The 21,797-nt window shown below is 40.3% G+C and overlaps 1 protein-coding gene across 8 annotated transcripts in view; it reads left to right on the top strand.

Moving 5' to 3' along the window:
- NCKAP5 (NCK associated protein 5) overlaps positions 1-21,797 on the top strand; it is a 621,685-nt gene that overhangs the window by 311,143 nt on the left and 288,745 nt on the right. The window lies entirely within an intron of this gene.

Below are 21,797 nucleotides of genomic sequence, written 5' to 3'. Positions count from 1 at the left end.
CCAGATACAAGAGAAGGAGGAAGGAAACAGAAATGAGTAAGATGGGGGACTGGAAGGTGGGCATAAGATAATTATTTGTGCCTAAGTTGGCGAAAGGTGGAGTTTGGAAGGTTGTCCTTCTCAGTTTGCCATGCCTAGTGAGCATCTTGATGAAGATTGGCATCTTGAGGTTGCAAATACTGCTGCCATTGCAGGTTGGGACTAGCTATAGAACTTGTGCTGGGGCAGGGACCTGCACTACCTTTAACTGGCATGGCTTTCCCCCACAGACTTCTGTGGATTGTAGTTGGGTTATAGTTGGGTTAGATCAATGTTTCCCAAACTTGGGTCTCCAGCTGCCTTTGGACTACAATTTCCATTATATCTGACCACTGGTCTTGCTAGCTAGGCATGATGGGAGTTGTAGTCCAAAAACAGCTGAAGATCCAAGTTTGGGAAACACTGGGTTAGATTTTTAGCGCTATCACTTACAGAAATACAGTGTCCCAGGATCTCTGGGAAGAGGGAATGGTTGTTAAACTACTTTGGCTGCATTGTGGACATGCCCTTAAATTTGCATGTGGCCACAATTCAGCAGACAATTACATGCACATTATCTGTTGTTTTGTAGCTAGTGCTATAATTTGACACCACATTGTTTCCTATGGTAGAAAAACAAGAGTGTCTTCAGTGAAACAAAATACCCAATATAACTGAAGAATATAAGCAGCCATTATTATTATTATTATTATTATTATATAACATTATTATTATTAATACCTGCCCTTCACCAGTAGGTCCCAAGTCACATGTGTTTGTAATGATTTATATTTTAGCACAAGTCAGATTTTCAGTATTATTTCATCTACTATTTGCGGCTCATACTCCTATTCTTTGCATATTTCAGAATCCTATGTCTCCTCCTAACAACATTAGCTCTTATTGCATTTTCTTTGTCCATTGGCCTGTAGCATAAATTATGGCATTCAAGCTATTTATTTATGAAGGTTAAAATGGAATCAGTTGTGTGATATTCCCTTTCATGTTGGCGTAGAAGTCACTAAGGGTGGGCCAGAAGCCCTTATTTGCTGTGTTCCCCACTGTGGGTTTAAGTGATACAAAGTGATTATCGTGGCTTCTTCTCTGTATCCATCTAATTCACACCTGCACCCTTTTGTAGAAACACACCATGTTAACTGAATATGAGATCCCAGCTGAATTGGTCCCCTCCCTTTTCGTAATCCTTCAGCGTTAGATTGATTTATGAATGTATCAGATTCTTTGTTAGCATGTAAACCTCTAATTAATTTAAAGCCCTCCTGGGAAAAATTAAAGCCCTGGTTAAGACTTTCAACAGGCTCAGATGGTGCTAATAATAGGAAAACAAGTTATATTAATGAGTTTCAATGTGATCATCCCTATCACTGCTGTACCATAATTTCTGGCAAAAAAATATAGTCCACTATATTAAAAAAGAGGAAAGAAAAAGGTTGAGCATACAAAGAACCCTAAATAAATTGTGCTGTGCCATTTGAGATGCTACTTCTTTGAGTTCTTGAGAATTGAGTTATTGAGAGATATAATGAAAAGTCTAGATTATGAAAAGCCAATCCTGATTGTTTATCTAGCAAGATTAAGCTTTCAATTAAAAAAAAGATGGGGGAAAATGATTTTTCCTGGGAGTTTTTGTTTAATAAGGTGCCCTTTTGAAAACATAACTGTTACGTTCTGACTTCCTGATATATCGAATGGCGCAATTCATATGCTTTTGGATATGCTCCAGTTAATATGTATCTATTTTTGGGTCCTATGCCAGCCAGTTTCATTACACTGTGCTTATTAAAAGGATGCATTACATTAAAAAAAAATATGCATTCACATAGAGTCATTATTTAAGTGTCACCTTAATTGGAGAATTCTGCATTGCCTGGTTTGGTGGAAGGGGGAGAATAGTAATTTTCTTTAGTGAATTTTCCATCTAAAAATATTTGAAATGAGCTATGAATGATACAGTACATTGAAAGGGGTTAGTTCTAGGGTCAGCAGAAGACTGCTAACTTGGTCAGTGCCTCCCTTTCCTTTGCATATGCTGAAAAGTCACTCTGGATGGTCCCTAATTTGAGGAATTTCCCATTGAAGCACACCTATGGTGCAGCCCACACTGTTCAAGGGAGTCAACTGTACACACATTTTGGGGGGAAACACTTGCTGATGCAGTTTTGTCCCCACCCCTGTGTGTGTTCAGTCTACACACAAAATGACTGAAAAATGCTTAACTGGGCAAAAGATTAGAGAAATTGTGAAAGGTGGCTCATAAAGAACTAAAAACCAAGAGTTCAATGGGACTCTGTGAAAAATGTATAGGATTATTGGTGGAATATTAAACTGTGGAAACGGTAGAAGTGTAAGAGCTAGAGCAGGGGTTGGCAAACTAAGGTCCGCGGGATGCGGCCCACTGGGCTTGTTAATCCAGCCCATGAACCTTGCGGACCCTGCCGCCTGCTCAGTCAGTCCCTGCGCTAAACCGCCGTGGCTGACTTCCACAACGCTGGCACGGCTTCGGATTGGCTGCAGGAAGCTCCCGAACGCTGAAAACCCAGAAGTAAGTGCTCTAGTTTCTAAACATTTTTCAGAAGCTGAACATCTGATGCGGCTTCCACTTGAGTGCAGGAAGCTCTCCTTGAGTGCAGTCGGAAGCCACGCCTTGGTTTTCAAATGGTTTTGGGAGTCAAACAGACTTCCGGAATAGATTAAGTTTGAGAACCAAGGTTCGACTGTACTATAATACAATTCAAAGCAGTTTCGTAATAACAACATAAAATATTATTTAAGATGTGCTGCATATTGTAAAGAGATGTTTTACATCAGCTTTCTTGTAATGCAGGGAAACTGTAATATTTATTTACTTGGTGGTTGAGCAGGCAATTGAGCCCAGTTCAAGTCCAACATTGTGTCTGCTACAGCACTAATAGCACTACCCTTTAATGACATATACGTACAAAACCTTATACCCAATGAGTTTGCATTCTTTCTGGAAGCATACCTCCTTCTACCAGCAATAAGTCAATGGCTTCTTTGTGACTGACAGTGGTTATGAATATATCTTGCAATCACCCATCCTTCACTGATCATGTTGATTCTATTGGACCATAGTGGAGAAAGGGCCATAGCTCAGTGGCAGAGCAACTGCTTTGTGTGCAGAAGGTCTCAGATGCAATTCCTGGCATCTTCTGAGACTGTGGGAGAGACCCCTTTCTGAAATCCTAGAGAGAGCTGCTGCCAGCCAGTGTAGACAGAACAGAGCTGGATGGAACATTGGTCCGATTTATTATAAGGCAGGTTGCTATGAAGAGGCCTCTAAGGTATGTATGACTAAAGCTCAGGCGCAAAAGAGGGCTCATGTGTTGAGAGTTTTGTATTGTTTTTTTAAACACAGAGTGTTTTCAATATTCCAGAGCACCACAGTAAGGGCAAAGTACTTACCATTGCTATAGAGGTTCCTGCTTTTATCGTTTAACCTTCTCCCTTAATGTCTGTGTATTTCTCTTTGCTATTGTAACTCTCTCCCCCCCCCCCATGCTATGCGACTTGAACCTCTTCTGACATTAATGCTGCTCCATTAATCAGCTGGCAGGGAGTGCATCTGAACTCTGCACAGTTGGCTTTGTGAGAGGTCCAGTGCGTTCTCTCGGCAGCGTGCTGGGTCTTTACTGGGGGAGTTGGGAGTTACATGCCTGCTTTTGAAATAGCTGTCTTACACATGGAAGCGCAATGTACCTCCTCCAGCTTGGAAGCGCTTTTCTATCACAGAGGAGATAAATCTGTGCAATTGCCTGGGGCAACTAGGAAGTCTGTTGATGCAAAAGCATTAAGGTCATTTGGAAATTGATGTTGTTTAGTAGTAAATGAAGTGTTAACAGATGAGATACAAAAGACTAAATTATCCAATTTTTTAAAAAGAGAATTTTCAACATTCAATGTTTTTGAATTGGTTTCCAGTAGCTGTAGCTTTAATAAAGAATAGCATATTCTTGTAAATGTCTGGCATTTCTTCTAACATTTCCCCCAGGATTGTTCTCCGTTATTTTCTGCTTGCATAGGTGTGAATGTATGTATAACCCTGTTTTGCTAAGGTTAATTGCAGATTCATTTTTGAAATCAAATCCCATCCCAAAAGGAGAAGCGTAGGTGAGGCCAGCAGACGTGTTGTGTGTATGTGTGTATGTGTGTGTGTGTGTGTGTGTGAGAGAGAGAGAGAGAGTGTCAGTCAGTCAGTCATTCGGCCTTCCATAGATCACTGGGTGCAATTTAGTGCTACCCACTTCCAACCATTCGATCTGCACAAATGTTCCAGGTTGCCAAGTGTAACAATATGCCTTCTCCCCCACATGCTGTTTTGTGGGTTAGGTAAAGGTAAAGGGACCCCTGACCGTTAGGTCCAGTCATGGACAACTCTGGGGTTGCAGCGCTCATCTCGCTTTACTGGCCGAGGGAGCCGGCATACAGCTTCCGGGTCATGTGGCCAGCATGACTAAGCCAGAGGTGAACCAGAGCAGCGCACGGAAACACTGTATACCTTCCCACCGGAGCGGTACCTATTTAGCTACTTGCACTTTATTTCTGGGGTGTGGAGTAGAAGATGGGGGGGAAGACCCTATTGTGCAAGTGGAAGTCCTTGTGTAGGGCTTCTCCTGATGAAGCAGGTTAGGAAAATCTGGGTGCCTAGCTGCAATTGCTTGGAGCAGATATGAGGGTATCTTGCTACCCTCCACATGTTGTTGGAGTCCAACTCCCACCAGCACTCACTGGCTTGGCCCAGTGGTCAGAGATGGTGGAGAGTTGTACTCCGGCATCATCTAGAGGGCCACAGGTTCCTTGCTCCTGTCTTCAAGAAATGTCAGCAGAATTTCCACTGTTCTGAATTGCTCACATATGTATCTAATCTCTGCAACAAGAAATCTCATAGGTTTTTTTATAAGGTTGTTAGCAAAAGAGCACCATTCTGACACTTCTGAAAATTGTTCATATTATGAAATCTACTTTGAATTTAATTTAACAATGAACATTAAATTATATTAACTCTTCAACAAAGTGAAACTCATTTCCATTTCCTAATCTTCGAAATGACCTTAAATGCCACCCTGTCGTCTTTTGGAAGTCAGCTGCTAGGAATTTTGCAGTGTGGTGCCAGGAAATAAAAACCTGTTGCTGAATGACTTCTGTTTAAACTCTGTATCATAAATCATCCTTTCAGACCCTGACTCTATTAGGCCAACTTCTAACCCATATTGCATTAACTTGGAAGTGTCCTGCTAGGGTTCTTTAAAAAGTACTGTACCACATATTTAGATTTGCTGCAATGTTACCACTAAAGCTGGAGCCACAACAGAACGCTGGACCTTTTCTTTAAAGCAGTTTCATCTTCTACCTCATTTCCATTCACGCCCCCTCCCCTTTTGATTTGCCTTGCCTGTTTCTGTTTAACACTCTATTTCTGCCTCCTGCTGGACATCTCAGTCACTTTTTTGTGGTAGATCACACTGTGCAGATTGGATGTCCTGCAAGCAATTCCTTTTGTTTTTTTCCCTTTGTAAAATTTATTTTTTAGCCTTCTGTTTAGATACAACAAGTTATAGGCTAAATAATGATTATGTGCATCTTGCATATTCAGTTTCTGTGTAATCTAGAACCTCAGCAGACATGCTTTCTGAAAGCTGCCCTCTTAGTTGCCAGATGGTTTCAAACTCCAAAGCACAACTCATTGATTGAACTCAACATTAGATTTTTCACCACTTTATGAGGATATTTATTGGTTTGGGGTTTCCTATCATCTCTAGACTTTAGGAAGCATATTTGTGAGGCACGTGTGACTCACAAACCACACTCGTAAACCACACTGTAGGACAGGCTTCCTCAATCCCGACCCTCAAGATGTTTTTGGTCTACAACTCCCATGATCCCTAGCTAGCAGGACCAGTGGTCAGGGATGATGGGAATTGTAGTCTCAAAATATCTGGAGGGCAGAGGTTGAGGAAGCCTGCTGTAGGACTTGCTTCAGAATAAGTGTGTACAGAAGTGGGCTTTAGCTTCTTTAATCTGAGAGTGATTGTTTCATCTTAAAAGGGTTAAAATCAAAAAGGGTTATAAGAAACCCAGAAGCTAAGGGCCAAACCATCCTATGATACAAGAGATCCATGCATGTCTCTCCTGTTGAATGCATGCTACTTTGGTGATCGGTAATGAGGTTAATTTTGACCTTTTCCTTCCATGTTGGTTTCCCAGTCTAAGCCTCCAAAGTTTCTATTAGCCTAGTGGAGGGGGGAAAGGCAATTAAATGCATTATACCTTTTCCTCCCATTTTTTTCTGCAAAGTTTTAATCGGAGAAATAGTTGTTGGAAAAGATTGATCTCCCCCCCACATCCAAAGCTGATTTGGGCTCTCCACTGCTGCTTTTAAGCATTGAAAATAGATGTTAGGTGAGCTGCAACTTATGTCTAGTTTGGGCCTATCTTTTAAAAATTGTTCTGTATTTTTCAAGTTCTTAAAAGAGTTTCATTTTCTCACTATTTTCCAGGAAATGTAGAGTTTATCTCAGCAGTGCTCTACTTAATAGTAAACACTACTCTTACTAAATTCAAAGTAAAAGTTTTGGCTTTGACAACCCCTATAACTGTTAAATCATTTTCAGGATTAAAAAGGATCAACATACCTAATGCATTAGTCTTGTGTGCATGTTTCATGGATGCCTTGGTTTTCACAGTGTTTATAAAATGAAAATGCACTCAGAGCATTATCACATTTAATGGAATCTGCACCTATTGTGGCTCTATTTCTATTATTCCTCTTAAGAGTTTCTTCATAATAGTCTTTCTTTAAAATAATACCAGCTTTTAACTTCCTAGATCATAGCTGTGTTTAGCAAGAGACAGTGCTCAGCAACTCTTATATTCCACAATGATCGTATGACTAAATCCACTTCTTCATCTTCCTTTACATTTTTTTAAATTAAAATTAATACAAATACTAACTTGGTTTCTTTTTTCATTTTGAGCATGTAACTTATATTGAGTTTCAAGAGGAAACCCCCTCCCCAATATTTTTCAAAGTACACAGTTATCTGTGTCACCAAAAATGATCTTCAGAAAGAGAGATGATCCTTTATAACTGGCCGGAATATTCTGTTTCCTTCTGATTTTTTTCTCGTTTTCTTTTTCAAATTAATGAGCATAAGATTTATCATAACATATTCATAAAATATATGATGAAAATTTGACCCGTTTATAGTGTGAATTACATTATTGAGTTTCAGCTCAGTAAGCAATAACTGGCAGTTCTTAATATAACTGATTCTCCTTTTCTTCCAGAAGAGGGAGCTGTATACATTTAAATAGTTCCATAACTAAAAACAAAACAACAACACACAACCACCTCTGTTTAAGTAGAATCTTTATCACAAGTGATGATTAGATTTGCTTGTTGCATTTTCTCCATCTCTATATTGAATGAATACTACACAGAATGTATAAACTTTTTTTTTAGTTCCTCTTTCACTTTGACAGCCGCATATGTCATATTGTATTGAAATATCAGCCTAGCATCAGGCTGAAAGACACTCTTACAGCCTGATACTAGGCTCATGTTTCAATAGAATGAGTTCAAAACCAGTGTCTGTAGTGAAAATGCTATAAAGTTGCAGCATTGGTGGCATTCTTTAAACCCTATTGAATCAATTCCACTTTAATTTACAGTTACGTGTAAAATTTGGTCACAGCACTTACTTATAAATCCCAACTTTCTTTAAAATGCTGACTTTCATATTTACTGGATGAAAAACATGGGATATACTGTCCTTATTTTTAGATTTAGTTGGATGCTCTCTCTCAAGTCCTCTTGCTGGGAGCAAATAGAATTGAAAAAAGCAGCAGAATGTAATTTTGAGTTGGTGCTCAAGTTCACATTATTGCAGTACATTCTTTGCAACAGCTTTTAGAAAAGCATTAAATCTCTCTATCTCTTTCTCTCTAAGCACACACACACACAACAACAACAACAACAACCACAACCACAACACAAACACACCATAATTTGTATAAGAGGATAACATGAGGTTGTTAAGACCTCAGTGTAAAATACATATAATATTTCCAAAAGTACAGGATACAAGGTAAAAAAAAGTAGCCCTGAGGTGGAAGTTGACATTTATACATTAGATAACCCATGCAGAAGCTGATCAAGGGAAAGTTGGAGGGAGTTCCACACTATCCACTGGGTATATTTAATATCACAGAAGCAGTTCCCTCTAGTGTGGAACAAATCCCATTTTATGGCTAGGAACAGATTATTCTGCCTGGGGCAATACCTCAGTAGCTAATAGATACGAAGCGCATAGACACTAATAATACTGAATTGTGACTACTTTAATTTTAAAAGGTTAAGCTCAGCAATCCAGAGCCCTCCCCATTGCCCAGGGGCAGTGGTGTGTGTTGGAGGTAGGGTAGAGCTGGGTTAATAGCAATGCTCTTTTTTTAAGTGTTGGGAGAAAGTAAAATTTATAGACATTAGTTATTGTGGTGTTCAATTTGGGTTGATTTAAAAAAATCTCAACTAATAATTAAGAGCAATATTGCGGCTTGAGGAAACATACAAGGGGGCTGTAATCATAGTATAAGTTTCCATATTATAGCATTCAAAAAAAGTATCTTAACTTCCAGAATAGTATGTGGGTTAAACCAGTGTCACCTCTTCTGTCAAATAATGCACCACTTGATCGGATTACTTTGAGATTGTACAAAAATCATTTAATTAAATGCTTGTTTATTTAAAATATTTATTATCTGCCCTGCATACTGTGATCTCCAGGCAGGGAACAATAAAAGCATGTTAATAGAACCTATTTACAACAAATAAAATTAACAAAAACCATCAGAGGCATAATTCACCTTTCAGGTTTCTTATTTACCTAGAACCAAGCAAGCAAGCAAGCAAGCAAGCAAGCAAGCCTCATTTGTTCAGCTGCTATTGCTCATTTCTTTTTCTGTAGCCTTCTTATGTGTTCAAGGTCAGGCCTTCAGCTGACTGATAAGAATTTGAAAACACAGATTTATGCTACTCGCAGATGTTTGACCCCAATGTCCTACCCGTGCCGTATCGCTATACGTGCATGTGGTTTTTCAATTATCAAAGTAATATATGCATCATTGTATAATGCAGCCTGCAGTTTCTCATCAGTGCTACTTGTGAGGAACTTGAGAGCTCTTTACTAATTCAATTTTGTTGTCCTAACAATAACAGTAACAAATACTGCAGATTTCTGTGGAACCACATTTCTCGCTAGCTCAAGGAAGTTGTGCTATAAAAGTGGGTCAAGATTTATTTTCAGTGTTAAAACAAATTCCCATCCCCTCTAGTGTTCAGTTAAGTGTTCTGATCTAACCAAAGTTAGTCATTGCTTTTGGGATTATGAGTCCTGTTGCTTTCAGAGCAATGCAACTACATCGGAATTCAGAAAACACATGCTGTGGAAGCTGCATTTGCAGAGTTAATCAGAATGTGGGGAGAATTTGACACTGGACCCATGGATAAACAGGAAAGCCACAAATGATGGGTTGAACATTTTATTTAAATTGCACCTGCCGGGGAAATTAGAAGAGTAGGAACCTATCTTAACTATATCCTTGGGCCAGCCAGACCTTGCCCATTCTCAGGGCCATGACAAGGCATCACCCCAAAGCTTGGGCTCCACTTTGTGGTGAATAAGGATGTCTTCCTATCCCACCCTTGGCCAGTGCCCACAACTCCGGGCAAATGTGGCAGGTGAACCTCAAGAATGTTCCATATCCAGGCTAAGGACCCCATAACCCTGAGCCCTTCACCTTCAAAGGTGCCTAAGGGTGATCACCTGCTGCCATATCCAAACTTTGCCTTTCCTACAGCTCCCTGCCAACAATGTAACCAATGTAACCATGAAACCAAATCAACCAGAAAAGTGTCCTGATCCACCTCAAGTTAGCCATGGCATATAGGAAGTACCATTGTTTTCAAAGCTATGCAATTTCATTTTATAAACATTCACTTGCTAAGTTAATCAGAATGTGAACACTAAACCAGAAGTATTTCTGCAAGAAGAGCCTACTATGCCAGCACTTTTTTGTCCCAAGGAGTTTGTGTTGCCTTCCTCTGACTCAAAGGACTCGAGTTTAAGAACGCCTAGTGACACCGCTGTCTTTCCTGCTCCATTGGAGAAAATTACTGCTAAAGCAGATTGGTCTCCTTTAACTAAAATGGCTCCTCTCATGGAAGGTGGTGGCAGTGACTTTGGAGTTGCGTCTTCATCAACCTTCAGCTCAATCTGATGATGACTGCTTCTGTAACCATGTCTGCACTCTGGTCTTATTGACTCTCTTCATAGAGTTGTCCAGAATGCCACTGAAGTGGAGGTCACTGCTTAGAACAGAACAAATCCTATGAATCTTTAGTCAAAAGTAAGTTCAGTAGTACTTATTCCCAGGGATGTATGTTTAAGGTTATAGCTTTAGTCACGACTAATTCCAGGGGGCTCAGAACCTATATTGTATCACAAATCAATCCTAAAACACTGCACTTAATATTTCAAGTAGGGCTGAAAAGGGGAATTTATTGTGGCCATTTACCAATATGTAATAAAGAACTTTTGTAAACATTTAAATCCTGGGTGTTTAATCTGTTATCCTCTACATGTTGCTGTAACTCTTGACCCTTGACCATTGGCCATGCTGGATGGGGCTGATGGGAGTTTGAATCCAACAGCATCTGAAGGACTGCCGGTTAGCTACCCTTGATTTAAATGTCTGTGGGAAGCTTCTCCACATCATTAAATATAGTCCTTTCGCTTCACTGAGATAACAAAGCTCACCTTCCATTGTCAGCTTTATGCATGGCACCCACACTTAAACCAAAGGACTAACACTTGCATCTTCACATAGAATAGTTCGGTAAAAGCATTTGTTGTTGTTTAGTCGTTTAGTCGTGTCCGACTCTTCGTGACCCCATGGACCAGAGCACGCCAGGCACTCCTGTCTTCCACTGCCTCCCGCAGTTTGGTCAGACTCATGCTTCAAGAACACCATCCAACCATCTCTTCCTCTGTCGTCCCCTTCTCCTTGTGCCCTCCATCTTTCCCAACATCAGGGTCTTTTCCAGGGAGCATACTTCAGGTTTAAAAGAATGCCACTTTGGAACCCTTGACACCAAACTACTAATTTTTACCTAAATTCTCACTTTATAGAAAATAGAAATACTGTCCTGTTTGTGGGAAGTTAGTTAACAATGGGACAGAAGAGCTGTAGTGTTAGCTCTGTCGTTATGAAGACACCCCACTGATGTTTGATAAGCCAGCTGCGGCGCCTGTACAGCTTTCCAACTAAATCAGCAGGCTGGAAGCAAAAATACTTTCCCCTGCTGTTTTGTTTCACTGTTATCAAAAAGTTTATGAACACAAATGCAATTCATTTCATTTTAATAATTAGTTTTGAAAAATTGCAAATTCCAAGGATATATTTAAGTGTTTCTTATGAGAGTTTACATATGGTGTGAAATTAAAGAGGTTAGCAAATTGCTTAGAGGCACAGCAACCACTGATGTCACATTTCAGGAGTTGATGATATGGTAGAGACTATATGTTATATAGATGGTAGAGACTTTGCTCTAGTGGGGGCCCATCTGGTGGCCAGACATGGAACTGGGAGTTGAAGGTTGACGTACACTAATTTCTGTTCACAGCCAGATGCCTTTAAGTATGGTCTTCTCGAACCATAGAAGTGGTTTGGAGGCATGAATATGCATCTGGGAAAAGCCCAATTCAGTTCTGCCTCTTCGGGCAGCCATTAACTCCCAACTGAATGTTTCTCTTCTTCCCTGCTCCATGTTGGATACAGATAACCTACCATTTGAGGGCAGAAGTAGTCCTTCTGGTGTTATGTATTCATATTAACTGCTTTGATGAGAAAATGAACTGTTGTACCAAAGCTCATTTCATTGTTTTGCCACTGCTGTTTCATCTCTCAGGAGGTGGGTATACTGTGGGCTAATGAGAGAGCAGAAATGTATCTATAATGAATTAGTCTAGTTTGGGAATTATTGTTTTTAGGTAGACACATTAAATGCAGTTGTAGTCTACTCAATGGCAAATACTAAATGTGGTCTACTAAATGGCAAATCTAATTGTATATTTATTGCTAGTCAATTATTCCATGACATATTATCTAAGAAAGAAAAAGTTAACTTGGGCTATAAAAGTCAATCCCTTTCTTTCCTGTTCTATGTATTCTTAGCAAGTGGAAAGTTTTCCCAAAAGAAGCACACTTACAAATTCTATTGAAAATGCCCGAGGGAATATATTATTCACCCTGCTTCTTCATAAAGAATGCCACTCTGTAGTGCTTACCAGAAGAAGAACAAGTGAGAAATACTTGATCAAAGTTCCTTCGTTCCTCATAGGTGGAGTAAACTGGACAGTCTTTCCACAAGAGAAACAAACAGAATCCCTCTGCTTCCAACATACTGAATATATTTCTAAAAACACTCTTTCTACCTTTGTTCTCATGCATTATTTGCCTGTCCCTGTTCTAAAATACATGTTCTTCCAGGAAAAATTAAAAAATAAAACCTCAAAACTCAGCAGTCCTCCAAATTCCTCTTTTGACCCCTGTCATCTTGCTGCTTCCACAAGTTACTTCCTCAACTGATAAACTCAGTCAAGGATACTGTCAGGGAACTGACATCGGAGCTAGAGGCGGAGGGAAGGCTCTCAAATGATGCTGGAGAAGGGCCCAGCAGGGAGTGAGGCAGCTCCGCAGATGGGGAAGCAAATCAGCGCAACACCAGGGATATAGAGGGGCTGATGGGGGAATCGGCGAGAGGGCTCCAGGACTCTTCACCGGACACCAGCGGGGAGAGCACGGGTCCTCCGCTACCCACGCCCACCCTGCGCAGAAGACTTCCGCGCAGAGAGTAGGAGGAGACTGGGTGTCAAACAACTTTTATGTTGGAAAAGATTTAAGAAACGCCCACTGACAGATTCTGCTAGCGACTGCGGCAGCCACGAAGTGAAGGGCTGCCCAGACTGAAAGGTTTAGCAAGGCAACAAAGCCTGGAGAGGCGGCAACTTACACACGAGCAACCCATACACATTACAGATACCGACAATATGTAAACCCACCTAAATCTGAAATAATTCTTATGAACTCTGCCCAGAATCTACCTGCCTGCTCTAACTACTTGCCTATCATTTCTGAGACACACTCAAAATCCTGTATGTGGCTGAAACCACAGCTGCTCTGCTCTGCTCTCTCCAGTACCACACAGTCTATGCAGAGACTATTTCTTTTCCTGTTCCTAAGAGTCCCATAAATGCTCTCCCTTCTACTATTGTTGCAAGACACTTTACACTTATCCACATTTTATCTGCTCCCTGACCAACCCACAAGCCCTTTTGTCACTGCAATACGCTTAAGATGAAAAATGCACAGCAAAGCTCCTTTATTTTTCAGTTGTCTTTAAAAAAAAAAAAAATTGTGTGGTTGTCCTATAGCTATTCTGTACACTAATGTAATGGCATCAATTCACAGATATCCCCAGTGGTCCCTAACTATTGTAGGTGATCCTGGGATAGACACAAGCCAAGTGCAAATGCAACACAGTCTGATTACAGGTTAATTAGATGGATTGGATCCATCTCTTCCTCTCCTCTCGTTTGAGCATTCTCCTCCCAGTTTTGGATATAATTATGATAAGCAATGCATTTCTGCCAGCATTTTCTCTACCCATAGGTAGCACTCATTGCAAAGCTATTGTCTGCAAAGTTTCTAAACTGTGCTTTGGGCTATGGTTATCAATAATGTTGGTGCAGACATATTGGACTGGTTCACTCATGCCACTAAACCATATTTTAGTGCTATATGAACAAGCTAGACTAAGCCCAAGCCAAACTTCTGTCTTCTGTAAACCCACCCTGACGCCCTTCTCCCCCACCCCCGTGTGTGGCCAGAGGAAGGACTTCTGCACAATCTCTGGTTCATACACAATGACAAACCAGGATTTGTGTCAAGTGAAATTAAATGCTGCAGAAATCCTTCTCAATGCTGTGCAGGAAAAGGAGAGTTTAGAGGGGAACCATGTAAGCCATGAACGCAGTGGATGTAGCCTACCTTGATTTCAGCAAGGCATTTGACAAGGTGCCCCATGATATTCTTGTAAAGAAGCTGGTAAAATGCGGTCTTGACTATGCTACCACTCAGTGGATTTGTAACTGGCTGACTGCCCGAACCCAAAGGGTGCTCATCAATGGTTCCTCTTCATCCTGGAGAAGAGTGACTAGTGGGGTGCCACAGGGTTCTGTCTTGGGCCCGGTCTTATTCAACATCTTTATCAACGACTTGGATGATGGACTCAAGGGCATCCTGATCAAATTTGCAGATGACACCAAACTGGGAGGGGTGGCTAACACCCCAGAGGACAGGATCACACTTCAAAACGACCTTGACAGATTAGAGAACTGGGCCAAAACAAACAAGATGAATTTTAACAGGGAGAAATGTAAAGTATTGCACTTGGGCAAAAAAAATGAGAGGCACAAATACAAGATGGGGGACACCTGGCTTGAGAGCAGTACATGTGAAAAGGATCTAGGAGTCTTGGTTGACCACAAACTTGACATGAGCCAACAGTGTGACGCAGCAGCTAAAAAAGCCAATGCAATTCTGGGCTGCATCAATAGGAGTATAGCATCTAGATCAAGGGAAGTAATAGTGCCACTGTATTCTGCTCTGGTCAGACCACACCTGGAGTACTGTGTCCAGTTCTGGGCACCACAATTCAAGAAGGACACTGACAAACTGGAACGTGTCCAGAAGAGGGCAACCAAAATGGTCAAAGGCCTGGAAACGATGCCTTATGAGGAACGGCTAAGGGAGCTGGGCATGTTTAGCCTGGAGAAGAGGAGGTTAAGGGGTGATATGATAGCCATGTTCAAATATATAAAAGGATGTCACATCGAGGAGGGAGAAAGGTTGTTTTCTGCTGCTCCAGAGAAGCGGACACGGAGCAATGGATCCAAACTACAAGAAAGAAGATTCCACCTAAACATTCGGAAGAACTTCCTGACAGTAAGAGCTGTTCGACAGTGGAATTTGCTGCCAAGGAGTGTGGTGGAGTCTCCTCCTTTGGAGGTCTTTAAGCAGAGGCTTGACAACCATATGTCAGGAGTGCTCTGATGGTATTTCCTGCTTGGCAGGGGGTTGGACTCGATGGCCCTTGTGGTCTATTCCAATTCTATGATTCTAAGCCCAAGTCTTCATGCAGATCAGCCCAATGCTAACCAGAGTTGCTTTGCCTATGTTGAAAGAAAAGAGATCATACTCATGTGGGGCAAGGAGTGTGATGGTCCCAATAACCAATTCATTCCCTCAGCTTCTGTTCATGATCAGAAAAGCATCATGGAACTGTTATAGGCTCATCATGGAACACATGGATATATTTGGATATATTTAAATCTGGAATTTAAATTTCCAACCAATACAAATTTGAGTTGTACTGATTTAGGAGTAAAGTCTATCAGAATTATCCAATATATTATTAACCTCATCCCCACAGCTTTAACACAATTATTGGTTCAAAGGGTTGACGATGTGTCTCTAAAACCCTGTATTAGCCATAATGCTCATTTATGTTATTAGTGTCACTGCCTTCCATCTCTCTCATTAACAGCAGCCAATATAGTCATTAAAAAATAGAAGCTGTACAGAAATTAAAGCCACACAGCTAAAAACACTCTTAACACTTAAATTTCCCCTAAAGCGATCTCCATGCCTCTTGGAAAGCTGTAGAAACTTGGGAAGCCTACAGTTTCTCACAAGTAAATCCATGAGCCTAGTTATAGGATAAAATAGAAGGAAGGAAGGAAATGCAAAGCAAACATAGTCAATTATTGCATCACCCTTACTCTGTTCCCACTAGTCTGAATACCAAAGTGGCTATCCTGGTAGCAAAAACACCACCTTTCCGACTAGACGTGGGATTTAATATTGTTTGAACACTTTCCATGTGCAACAGTGATAATTATCTGAAAATATTTGCTGTGTCTGATCATCCTAATAGTCTGAAGGTAACACACAGGAAAAATGCATTCAGAATGAATTAAAATATGTTTCATTCAGTAGCACAATAGCAAGAGGATATACATTTCAGAAGTCTAAAAAAGGTAGCTTATAAGAATAATTACACCTTTGATTTATAGTAATCAAATGTAATATCTGGCAATATGAGGATTTCCAGAATTGTAATGAGAGGGGCTGTCCAGCCAACATGCCCCAAAAGCAGTGATGTTTGTTCACTGATCAGCCAGTAATCCAGATCATATGGCACTAGGAGCAGAGAAGTGTATTCAGACAAGTTCTGTAGAATAAATAGCTGCAGTATGAATAAAATACCTAAGTCACAAGACATTAGGGAAATATTCTGAAGTGAGAGGTAGCAAAATATTGCAGGCCTACACAGGTTCTTTAGATGTCATTCGTCTAACATTATTCTGGAGCTGGCAGCTATCAAGGTAGTCCGGAAAGGAATTGTCTCTCTTTTAGGACACTGAATCATGTGATGCAGCATTAGGGTTATCTGTGAGTTTTGCTACTTCGTCAAGTTGTCCTGTTCTTCTTCAGCATCACAGAAAAAAAATGGCTGGATTGACAGTAATTTATATTCACTACACTTTATGGCTGAAGAGGTATTGCAAAGCATGTTCTGGGCAATCTATTTAGAATCCATTTCTGTGCTCTGGATAAGAGGCATTTCATTGATGTGCCATGATCAGATTCAAAATTGGTTTGAGTAACTAGCTACAACAGATATATGGATGACACCACTATATAATGACTTGCCTGAGACTAAACAGGATGCCTTGAACCATTCTCTTCAATCTTTTTGCATAAATTCTGAGCAAACTGCATCTCCGATTTGAATTAAAGCAACATCTGGAGATACCAATCACAGTAAGACAGAACATTAAATTCAGTTCTTATATTGTAAAGTCAGACATGCTAAAATGTGAGCTATTCCTTTTTCTCATGCAACCTTGTATATCATCACCAAGCACATGAAACGTTTGCTACGTGCAGCTGAGATTGAGCTATAGCAGGGGTCAGCAACCTTTTTCAGCCACGGACCGGCCCACCGGCCCTCAGACCGTGTGGTGGGCCGGACTATTTTTTTTTGGGGGGGGGAATGAACAAATTCCTATGCCCCACAAATAACCCAGAGATGCATTTTTAAGAAAAGCACACATTCTACTCATGTATAAACACCAGGAAGGCCCCACAAATAACCCAGAGATGCGTTTTAAATAAAAGGACACATTCTACTCATGTAAAAACACACTGATTCCCAGACCGTCCATGGGCCGGATTGAGAAGGCAATTGGGCCACATCCAGCCCACGGGCCTTAGGTTGCCTTCCCATGAGCTATACACATACCTGTGTGTATTGCTCTAAACAAAAATGCTAATTGATAATGTTATTTAAATACATAGTGAGCAAACTTCAAATCCAAACCAACTTATTGTTTATGCTGCTTGGGTACAATAAGCCTTTTAAGACCCAGCTCAGCCAGTCACAACTGGTGTGGCAGTATTGTTGGGGGAGAACTTAATAGGCCCATGTATTGTGTACATGGTTGGATAAGGTAGTGTATATGAGATATCTCTGCTCAGCTGGTTATCTAGGAGTGGAAATCATTCCCTCCCCCCTTCCATCACTACGGGAATTCTACACATCCCTGTTTTTCTTTCCAGCATTGCATCTGGCCATATGGGAGGAGCAGCTTGAGGAAGTTTCCATCAAAAAAATGGAAGGCAAGGAAAAGTTCAAGGCCTGCCACTTTTCCACTCCAGATCACACTGTCCTTAGGAATTGTGTTGTCAGAGTTTATTACATGCATCAACCTGTAATGTAGCCTTACCTAATATGTAGGACTTACTTGCTGCATTAATTCCAATTGTCAACCTGAAAAATCCTTGTGCGGAAGCATAAAGGAGAAAGATGACATGAGTGAGAAAATGTGGGAGGCACAGTGAGAGTTGAAGGACTGTGCTTCCCTTTTACACCACTGGTCTTTCATGCAAACTCCTTTCAATGCAACATGGAAATATCATGAATGCAAAGAAGTCATGATATGGAAGTGTCATGAAAAGTGCCACAGGAAGGAGTTAATGGTTCTGTATGATGTCCATTGAGTTTCATAAAAAACGGTGTCATTGGCATTAAGTAGTGAACAGTATGGTGGAAGTGGCCACAATGCAGAGTGAAAAATGGTGAGTGATTAGGCAAATAAAAGCATAGGGATGAGTCAAGGAGAATGGAACCGAGTTGTGCCTCCTTTTGTCTAATACTCAGGTTGTTGATCCGAACAGAAGCTTCAGAAGCCCATTAAGTGGTAAATCCTTGGTGGAGCCACACCATATTGTGTATACACTTCTGCGTTTGATTTTTTATGAAGGATGAATGGTCTGCATTGAGTATATCACTAACATACCAGTAAGTCATTACAAAAATATACTAGTTCAAAAACTGCAATACTTAGTATTTATCTACTAGCAGAGAAACATATTGTAACTGGATCAAGACAGAGATTACATATTATAAGCATTATTTATTTTGCTATTGATTTAACCTTATCTTTCACACTTGTGAACATTAGATTTTTGTATAAATTATTTCTGGCCTAATATCATTTCCAGTTTTTATTTGATCTCAAAAAACATTTCATTATGTTTAATTTAGGGAAATGAGATTTCTTTAATTACTGGCTCTAGAAGCTATTAGAAGCTCAATTACATTTGCAAATTCATTTTTGAGTAGCTTTATGGTTTTAAGATAAAAAATTAAATGATATGAGAATGTGAGCTTTCTTGTTCATTGAAATGACATTCTCTTCTTTTCTTACTTCTTTGTGGTGCATATACATCAAGGCAGGGAAATATACCTTTGAGTAAAAAAAATTAATTAGGCTAGGAGCTTAATATCAGTTTCAAAAACTCAAACTTGGCTCTGAGCTTCAAATTTGAATAAACAGTAAAGATTTCATTATAGGAAAAAGCATTTATCACATCCCTTCATGTGCCATTGGAAATACCATAAATAGCTTGATCTGAAAAGTCGTCGAGAAAAGATGGGTACCATGGATGCAGGTGTCATTTCTGAATCTGATATGGCTCGAAACAGTTATAGTGCCATAGTGAATTATATACATATTAGTGCTTTGATGTCTAGAGACCCAGAGTCTCCAAGTAAGACTGTAAAAGGCCATCTACCTAGTAGGATTTGTTTATTAGTCTGTGGAAGATGACAAGCAGTTTTAGTAGTGTCTCTAGTTTTATTGGCCCTGGTTGCTTGTTTCACATAATTAAACAGCTATTTGGCAGTGGTACCTTTTCATTTTCCAAGTCCTGCCAGGGTTGCACAGCTGGAGAGAGCAGGAGCAAAGCTTAAATGCCTATTGCTACTTTATGTTGTTTTTGCCTTTTTGCATATACAGTAACTTCACATGTAATAGCATTCTAAATTTCTAAATACAGATTAATTTTATACTTACAATGAAAAAAGAGCTTCTTAACAACAGTTACTCTGTTGCACAGATGCAATTAAAGCTGTGCACAGTGCCAGATAAATAAAGCCAAATTGGAATTGAATAAAGTCACTGTCCTGCCACTTGGTGGCAATTTTGAGCTACTGCATAGCGAGTGCTGGCATCAAGGAAACTACTTTAATTCACAGACATTTGTTTAGAAGAACTACATCACCAATAACACCATTGACTAAGAATGCGAATCATGAAATCTACTGTCCATAAAGCATCCCACCAGAATTACTGAAAATCTTACAGTTCCTTTCTTAGTCATCTTAATAGACAAATGCAAATAAAGCACACAGAATTTGTAATTGCCAGCTGTTGAATGGATTTCTGTTCTAGTGACAAGAACTGTTAATTTAGGAGTTACTTAGAATGGAAACAGAAAACATAAAGCTGCCCTGATTTACAAATTGGAAAATAACTGGTCCTTAGTTGAAGGGAACATTAAACAGAAATCTATATTATATTGCCACTACCAGGGCAATGACTAGGAATGTTTGGTTGCTTAAAGAACAAAGCATGCTTCACATCAGCTTCTTTGAGAGATGGGGAGGTCCTCTGTTCAGCTAGAATTAGAAGTTTGGAAAAGGGATGGTGAAGACTGAGAATGTAGCCCAGTAATTAAGAAGACTAAGAGGCGAAACCCCCAGAAACAAGTATGCTGCAGGGTAGGCAGTGGTCTGCAAAAGAGCTACTCAAAGGATAGGTAGAAATATAAATAGAAATGATAGGGTTTGGGGTTTTTTTTTAAATGGCAGCGAAGGAAAGGGGCTACAGAGACGGGGTGGGTGGAATGAGGTGCTGTGGAGACTGGCTGGTTGAAGTAGTTGTGGCTGAGTGAGTGGTAAAAACATGGAGTTGAAGGAAGAAAGGGCTATGGATAGAATAAGATAGGCCAGTCCCTTGCATAAGGTCTGGAGACATGAAGGTCTGCACAATATTGACAGGAGAAAGCCAAAGGAACACACGGTAGCATCCCTTATTAACAAGCTTCTGGAGGCATCACTTGGGGTAGGACCAGAGGCAAAAGCACATGCAGCAACAGATGCAGCTCCTACCCAAACTATATACAGTACCATATTCAAGCGACACAAAGGGTGGAGGTTATTACACACATCTCTCCATCCAAGCTGTAGAAATAGGCCTGGAGAGGATTTGTGGCCTGGGGACTAGATAGGGAAGCCTGGAGTCACATTCAGCTTCTAGGTTTGAGGTTGCCCACCTCTGGTCTGAAAATCTAAGTCTCCCACTGTACAGCATTGTAGCCTGGCAACCCTAGCAGGGAATCAGCGGCAAATAAACCATGTGAGTAGGGTTGGATTTTCTGTAGAACTAAACCAACTACTCAGATTTGGGGTTCAGTGCTTCAAAATGGAGAGGGTTCCGCAGCATGCATGCAAACTCCAGCCACATGCATGCAGCTCCCCTTCAGACCTCTCTGCATTCAGCACAAAGGTTTAAAGAGAAATTAAAAGTGTATTCACCTAAACCTGCTTAGAATCCCCGTTCAGACTTTCCACTCAATACAGGGAATTCTGAAATGGACATATTAAACCCACATGCATTTGTCTTGAACATTTAAATAGGTCAACTGAAGAAGAGAGAGAGAGAAAGAGTATTTAAAATAGCTAAAGTGGACAGTTTTTAGATCCTATCCTGCAGATAATTCTCTTATCTTTTCATTCCCCTCCCCCTCTCCTTAAAGTGCATACAGCAACTATAGAATGTTTAAAAAGAAAGGCCTTTCTCAGTCCATCGCCACAAAGTTATTACAGTCTATTTTGTGTTACTTCACGCTACTTAAATTTAATCTATAACAAGCGCAACTGGAGGGAAAAAAACCTGCAAAAGATAGCTGTCAGCTTTAGCAGCCCATTTTGGAATGGTAATGAGAAACCAAGGCATACTAACTAACTAATCTAAGGGAATTGAAGAATTGCTACTTGTCTAATGTAATAGAATGATTCTACTGTAAGCAGCTTGTAAATACTGAAATGAGCAGAAAACCCAATGCACATTTCTCTCTCTCCCCCTCACTCTCCCGCCCTCCTCAGACTTCGGGGTGTTAGTTGTTCATGCTGTTGAAGCCTACAGTCAAGAAAGCTGCAATATGCTGCAGAGTTGTTTGTCAATGCCTAAGTTTATTTTCGTAAAGAAGTA

The sequence above is a fragment of the Podarcis vaucheri genome (genome assembly GCF_965113315.1).
Source record: "Podarcis vaucheri genome assembly, chromosome: 1".
NCBI classification, from domain to species: Eukaryota; Metazoa; Chordata; class Lepidosauria; order Squamata; family Lacertidae; genus Podarcis; species Podarcis vaucheri.
The sequence above is the reverse complement of the archived record's forward strand: the minus strand, read 5'-3'. Positions and strand labels throughout refer to the sequence as shown.